Raw genomic sequence first — 8,151 nt, forward strand, 5'->3', positions numbered from 1 at the left:
TCAGCTCTAAATAAAGGAGGAAAAAAGTATAAAAATGTCTTTGTAAAGCTCAGTGCAGGTGTGCTGATCACCGTGCTTTAAGAGGTGACGACGAGTCGAGCAGCTGCAAAAAACCGCGGATGATAAGCTCACAGCTCACTGAAAGTGGGCAGTTCAGTCGAACCCCGACCTCCTGCCCACAGACCAAGTTTAATGCTGCTATCGACCCACAATGAAAAATAATAGTAACGCACAGTGACATGAAGAAGTAACTTTAATCTGATTACTGATTTGGAAAGATTAACGCGTTAGATTACTCGTTACTAAAAAAAAGTGGTCAGATTAGAGTAACGCGTTACCGGCATCACTGCTCAGAACAGAGCAAACGCAGATTTAATGGATGTTATGTCACAACTCTTCATTACCGCTGAAGCGCCCAGTGATAGCTGGGTTGGGATGACCCTGTTGTATTAGGATTTTTCTGTTTGTTTCTGGCCATTGAAACAAAGAAACATTTTTAAAAACACTTTTAGAAAAATCTCCATAGCTGCTTTCCTCATTCCTTCAAGGGAATTTCTGAAGAGTTTTTGGGGATTCATGCACAAAGAGTTGGACTTGTAGAGAACTGACTGACTGAGATAATGATCTGAGGAGCCAAAGTTGGCCAGTTTGGGCTGTTTATTGCACCACTGTTCAGTAGACTCAGTCTGCTTTTACATTACTGTCAAATAAAAGGAATTTTCATTTGGGTTTCATGAAGTATTTTTTCAAAACTATTTTGAAATCGCTATCTTGAAAATCAAGCTCACATTATATTTGGGCCAATGCTGTCATCTCTCAACATTGTTTTCAACAATGATGCATCAAGGAAAAAAGACGTGGGATTCTTTTTGTTATGCATTTTTAGCAGGACTACTAAAACCTCCATTTATATATACAGTGCGTAAAATAATTATGAACTCGTAACCATTTTTCTCAGTAAATATATTTCTAAAGGTGTCACTGACATGAAATTTTCACCAGATGTACACTGAAAAAAAGTGAAACACGGTGCACTTCATTCAAAGTACTAATTTACATTGGTCTAATGGAAAATTGTGGTTTCCAGTTTAAATCTGCTGGAATCACTTTACAAAATCCTAAATATACATTGTGAGAAACTAAAAAAATTAGCTGTAAAAAATTACATCAATTTTTTTAAGTTGATCCAAAGTAGCATTTTTTTCAGTGTATGTAACAACCCAAGTAATCCATAGATACAAACAAATAAGTACAGAAATAAAGTTATGTGTAATAAATTGGAATGGCACAGGGAAAAATATTGAACGCGTTTACTGAAATGTATGTAATACATCATGCAAAAACCTTTGTAGCTAATGACAGCTTCAAGCTGCCTCCTGTATGGAGAAACTAGCTATATGCGTTGCTCAGGTGTGATTTTGGTCCATTCTTCTACACAAACAGTCTTCAAATCTTGAAGGTTTTGTGGACCTCTTCTATGAACTCTGATCTTTAGTTCTTTCCATAGAGTTTCTCTTGGATTCAAGTCAGATGATGGATGGGACATTCTAGCAGACTTATTTTTATTCTCTGAAACCACTTGAGAGTTTCCTTGGCTGTGTGTTTGGGATCACTGTCTTGCTGAAATGTCCACCTTCATTTTCATCATCCTGGTAGACCTTTTATTAAGAATGTCTCAGTACATTTTTCCATTCATTGTTCCTTCAATGATAAGAGGTTTCCAGCCCCGAATGCTGAAAAACAGCCCCAGACCTCGATGTTCCTACCTCCAAACTTCACTGTTGATATCGTGTTTTTGGGGACATTTGACCTCCATATATGGTGTGTATTATGGCATCCAAAGAGTTCAATTTTGGTCTCATCTGACCAGAATATATTCTCCCAGTATTTCACAGGCTTGTCTAAATGGTGTGTGCAGCCAACTTTAAATAAGCTTCAGCATGCTTTTTCTTCAGCAATGGAGTCTTGCGTGGTGAGCGTATATTCAGGCCATTGTGGGCAGTCTACGGCACACCTGTGCACTAATCATGGTGTCTAATCAGCATCTTGATATGGCACACCTGTGAGGTGGGATGGATTATCTCAGCAAAGGAGAAGTGCTCACTATCACAGATTTAGACTGGTTTGTGAACAATATTTGAGGGAAATGGTGATATTGTGTATGTGGAAAAAGTTTTAGATCTTTGAGTTCATCTCATGCAAAATGGGAGCAAAACCAAAAGTGTTGCGTTTATATTTTTGTTGAGTGTAACTTAATTTATGGGCATCTCTGGTTTTATCTCACTGTATGTGTGGTTTACTTGGATTGTTACCGACACCTGGTGAAAAGTAATGTCAATAGCAGCCTCAGAAGTATATTTACTGAGAAAAATGGTAACGTAGTGAATAATTATTTTACCCGCTGTGTCTGTGTACATATATATATATATATATATATATATATATAGTTTGGGGTTAAATGGCTCAAGGGCCTGTTATGCTTTGGCAGAATTATGCACACTTATGATTGTTCACTGTAATGTTAGATTACACAACTCAAGATCTTGGTTATAACAGTTTGAGTCCATCCTCTTGACATTACAGAACTTACAATGTTGCAGTGAAGCATCATGGGAATGCATGCCAGAATTGTACTTTGAAACTCTCCTGAGGTCAACCATCTTCAAACGTCACCCATGTGCAGAAGGTTCAGCATGTAGGACCCGTTAGATTACAGAAGCATCAGAGTGAGTGTGTGACGACAACGTTCTGTGCACACTCATTTACATCCTTCCATCCTCCTACTCTCCCTTTCACTGCTTCCTTATTCCTCCCTTCCTGCTCAACACTACAGACGTTTGAGCCACTGGGAGATCATTAGCACTGGATCAAACCCCCACGTCACTGTCCACACATATACACACACACAGTGTAGACAGACCCCCAAACACATGAGAAACAGGGGTACAGAGAAAATCGCTGTTGCTTAAAAACCGCAAAAACACAAAGTCGAGGACCGTGTGCAGAGCTGCGTTGAAAAAATTGACTGATCACTTTTTTTCCCCTTTTAACAACAGCAGGCTGAACCACCAAATCGGCAAAGCACACATTTACTTCTACAGATTTGACAGACGTGTGCACACACTTCACCACATGCACACAAACCGAGCAGCCACCCACGCTTCACAAGCTCATTCAGTGACTCCAAGCTGCCTCTCTCCCACACTCCTTCTAGCACACAAATAAAGGAAAGTTACACACAGAAATTAAATTCTCTATCTCTGGACAAATGCATTCGGGCGTGCACTTAAATGCACATGCACCAGAGCACCCAGACACACACAGTCAGTCTCTCCATCAGGGGTGTATTAAATAATTCAGTCTAAGTAAAGTACACAAGACTGTTAGGAATATATTCAGCGCCGCCCTGAGGGTCGGCCTCCTCTCTAAAAGCATGATGTCACCGCCAGGCGTCTCCTCCTGTCCCCCCTCGCCCTCCTTTTGAGCCATTCCACTTCCTTTTTCCCACCCTTTCTCCCTCTCCCATGCTATCTCTCTTGCCACTAAATTTTGATTTAACGCCACATTTGATGCTTAATTGTGTCAAAAAAAAAAAAAAAAAAAGAAAATCAAGAAGCCGGCACCCAAGCATGGCTGCACAAAAGTGAGAGGGAATTAAAAAAAATAAAAAATTAAACACTATTTGGAGTTGTCATGCTTCGCTTTTCTGCTCCATCCACTTTTGTGTCTCCTAATTTGTTCCGTCCCTTTCTTACAACCCTTCCACCTCGCCTCTGCTCCTTGCGGCTCCGCCGTTCTTCTCCCTGTGTGTTTGCAAGCTGTTTGGCTCATCCACAGAATCTTCTCTCAAATGTAGGTCACTCTCTCAATTAAGGCAATTAGCAGCAGCCGGGTGAGGACGAGAACGAGCCGCTCTCATTACAGCAACAGGAGCCACAGGCCTGCTTCACATGGCTCACACTTAGCACTCCACTTGGCACCTGCATTAGCTCTGCCGAGTGCCAATCTGCCTGTATTTATGTGCACTAGCTCTGAATTAACTGGCGCTGACGATCAAAGCTTTGCTCTTGAAGCGAAAGCGATTCAACCTGGATTTCTGTGCAAATTAAAGCTACACAATATACAATATGGATCAGATGCAGATCAAACTAAATCTATTCATTGAGAGTGCCAGTTTGCACTTCATTGTCACACATGACAGTGATTGAGGCACTTTTGATTGAGATATAATGAAAAATGTACACCAAATGGGCTTTTCAATATTAAATTCAAATGCCCACAAAATCCACAATCCAAATCAGATCCGGATCAACCTATGTCAGGTGATAGTGAGTGCCAGTCTGCACCCCACTTTCAAATATGAGAGTGATCGGGGCATGTTTAGATAGATATAATGTAAAATATACATTAAATGGGGTTTTCAATGTTAAATTTAAATGCCCCAAAAAATCTGTAATCTGGATCGGATCCAGATCAACCTTTGTCAGTCCATAAAAGATACCATCCTATATAACACTTTCAGATATGAAAGAAATTTGATATTGCCAATATGATCAAAATTTCCGTCATCCTGAAAAAATGAATAAATAGTTCTCCTGAAAGGGAGACTATCCAAAGAACAGACGGTCTTGAACTACTTAAGGTAGCCAGCCATACAGTCTCTGATAGTGACATCATAGATCACATGGGGGATTCCACCAACTTGCATAAGGGATGCTGGGAAGCATATGGTGACAGCCAATCAAAGCAGGGATGCACAGCAGTGTCTCCTGACTGTTCTCTCAAATAAAATAATCCAATCCAATGTGTGACGTCAGGACTTGGTTGTCACAGAATTTTTTGAAACTTAATGAGGGCAAGACAGAGGTTATGTTGTTTGGAAGTGCCCTCATTGACTTGGGACCTCTTAAGGATTTTGTACGTCCCAAGGTCACCAGCCTTGGCATCACAATAGACAGCAATTTGATAAACAAATCAATGGTGTTTTGAAATCATGCTTTTATCATCTTCGTCTTTTATCAAAGGTAAAACCGTTTTTATCTTTCAACCTTTTTGAACAAGTGTGCACACTTTATTTCAAGTCGTCTGGACTACTGTAACGCACTTTATTTTGGCATTAGCCAACGGGCTCTTTCCCGTTTGCAGTTAGTCCAGAACGCTGCATCGTGACTTTTAACAGGAGCCTGGAAGCGTGAGCACATAACCCCAATTCTTGCATCTTTGCACTGGCTTCCTATTAATTTTAGAATTGATTTTAAGATTTTATTGTTTGTCTTTAAAGCTTTGAATGGAATGGCCCCTCAATACATCACTGACCTCCTACAAATTTATTCTCCGGCGCGTGCTCTGAGGTCTGAGGCCATTTCCAGCTCGTGGTACCCAAGACGAGACTTAAAACCAGGGGGGACAGGGCTTTTCTGTGGCTGGCCCCAGACTTTGGAACGCTCTGCCCCTCCATGTCCGAACAGCCCCCACAGTGGAGTGTTTTGTCTTGTCTGAAGACCCACTTTTATTCTCTGTTTTAACACTGCGTGAGTTGTGTGGTCCTCTGTTTATTGGTTTGTGTTTTTATTTTGGTAGATTTTATTGGTTTTATCTTTTGTATGCTGTATGTATTTATTTATTTATCTTGCACATTTTAATTATTTTTATTGTTAATTTTCTTATTTGTAATTTATTTCTTGACTATTGGGGTTTTATCTATCGTGATTCTACTGTATGTGCAGCACTTTGGAACGTTTTTGTTGTTAAATTGCTATATAAATAAAGTGGATTGGATTGGATTGGAACATGGCGGAAAACACTCTGAAACTGTTTATTTCTTGACAATCTAATGTCTCTCATATTCTGTAAAGGTTACTAAGAAATAAACACTTCTAAATCTAAAAAATACTGATTTTGTTGTTTTTGTAAACAGCCTTCTCAGTCATTCCATTTTTTCCATCAAAATTTTCTTAAACTAACCATCCATCTCCAATTTCCATCTTTTCTTCATACTGTTCCATTCTCATCTCTCTTTCACCAACATGTTCATCATCTCTGATTTGATTTTAGATCATGCTTAAGATCTTTCTCCTTTTTTCTCCCTCTCTTTGTCTCACTTTTTATTCTTTTCGGCTTTGGAACTTCACACATTCATCATATCATTCTGAGTTTTGCCACACCGACATCATTCTTCTACAAAGGTATCAGCATTTCCAAAGACCTCTGTCAAGGGACTTTATCACTCCGTAACGTCTTCCCAGGCATCTCCAAATCTCAAAGGCAAAGGACCCAGACACATAAATGTTGCTGATAACTGAATATCTAAGTCCAAGCCTACAGACAGAATTCTGATGGTCGAGACTGTGAAGTATTTGAAATCTTGACTCTTAGGGAGTACTCACGCAAAGCCTGGTTGTCTTATACAGTTTCTGTGCAGGACTGTTCCCCGCTCCCCCGGCCTGCACACACACTGCACAGCATGTTCTAAGCCCGAGCATGTTTACATCATCACAACGTGACTTTTGTTTTGAAAAATGTAATGGTCCCACACAGGGTTGCCAAGTCTGAGAAAACCAGCCAAATAGCCTCTGAAAACTATTCCAACAGAAAAAAGCACCACAACAACCAACTCAATACCAGAACTCAACGTAAGAAAAAATCTGAAAGTGCTCACAGGCAGCAGCATAATTTGCAATACTTCAAATGTATAGTGAAATGCTACGGAATTTACAAACCTTGCAACATGGCTCCCATGACACAGGAATGGTGTTTGAACCAAAAGTGACTTTGTGGCTTATTTTGAATCATCTTCAAGACCATCATCATCAATATCATCTTGAAGGTCTCTCACATGCCTAAAGGATAAGTTATGCAATACAGGACAGAATATTCCCAGAGGCAGTAGATAACAGAATTATTTTGTGGCTTTACTCACTGACCACAATTCATGTTCACTACTAAGTTAGAAACCAAACCTATTCGAACCCAAATATTATTGAATTAATTCAAGATTGTACTATCCAGAAGTAATAATAATATTAGTTTAACTGTTAAATGGAACAAACCAGTCAGTGATGTGATATCTGTGATCCGTGTTCCAGAATGGTTAGCAGTCAAAGTGCATGTGTACTGTGTCCAAGTACAATGGAACTGGACCTAAGACCAGCTCTACAAGATGGCCCAAGCACTGGTTAAGAGTACATGCTTAGGCCACACCAGAACTATAAATAGTTAACCTATGGAGTCAAATCTGCATGGGCATAGTACGGGTCACCTGGTGTGAGTACACCCTTAGCACTGATATTTTGAGCTGAGACAGAGTTGAGCACAAAGGCGTCACAAACAGAGTAGATGAAGAGGGAGGAGAACAGAGGTTACCAGATGTAACCAGAGTTCTGTATTCTCTGCATGGCCTCCATGCTGGCTTTTTCCACTATATACAAAGATTTGCACAAATTCTTTTCACAAAAATGCCACACCAGGTGTTAAATATGACAGACTGAACAGCAGGAATATGAAGTCAACGAATTATTTCCCTGCCTGAGAGCACAGTCACTGTGGCCGGAGTAGGTGGTAGTGGTAGAACATCTGAACACCAGTTAGGTCCTGATTTCTTAGACAAACATGGGAAAAAGTTGATGTGCCAGGTGTGCTAATGGCTTTTTTTTAGGTCAACCATCTTGTTGAATAGCAACATGCAGCCCGTCACACAGATGACCCCTTATTAACACTGGATTGTCCTTATCACAATGACATGTCCCCTTCCGAAATTACACTTTGCTACTACTGAACCAGAGAGGTTTGGCTCGTGACTAGACAAACATGGTTATCTTTGGTAGTTATTACCCGAGGCCAACATATGGCCATCGGGTATTGCGAACACCTGGCATCTGTCTGTCTGTCTGTCTGTCTGTGTTCAGCATAAGTCCAGTCCTATTCTGCCACAGTCTTCAAATTCACAGGGAACATTCTTGGGACACAGACATTGGACAAGTTCAAAGATGGCTAACCGTGACATATTTAAGAGGTTAAAAAAGTCACATCTGTTGAATCTGTTCTGCTTTGTTTTTGAGTGCAGGGGATGACAAGCCAATCAAAGTAGAGCTGTCACCACCATGATGTTAGTGGCTGGTCTCTTCAAAACAACTTTGCTTTGTGTTTATATGC

At 40.2% G+C, this 8,151-nt stretch overlaps 1 protein-coding gene across 3 annotated transcripts in view; it reads right to left on the bottom strand.

Annotated features, from left to right (window-relative positions):
• Positions 1-8,151, bottom strand: part of grin2ab (glutamate receptor, ionotropic, N-methyl D-aspartate 2A, b) — a 320,679-nt gene that overhangs the window by 172,761 nt on the left and 139,767 nt on the right. The window lies entirely within an intron of this gene.

Source organism: Thalassophryne amazonica, chromosome 15 (assembly GCF_902500255.1).
Source record: "Thalassophryne amazonica chromosome 15, fThaAma1.1, whole genome shotgun sequence".
NCBI classification, from domain to species: Eukaryota; Metazoa; Chordata; class Actinopteri; order Batrachoidiformes; family Batrachoididae; genus Thalassophryne; species Thalassophryne amazonica.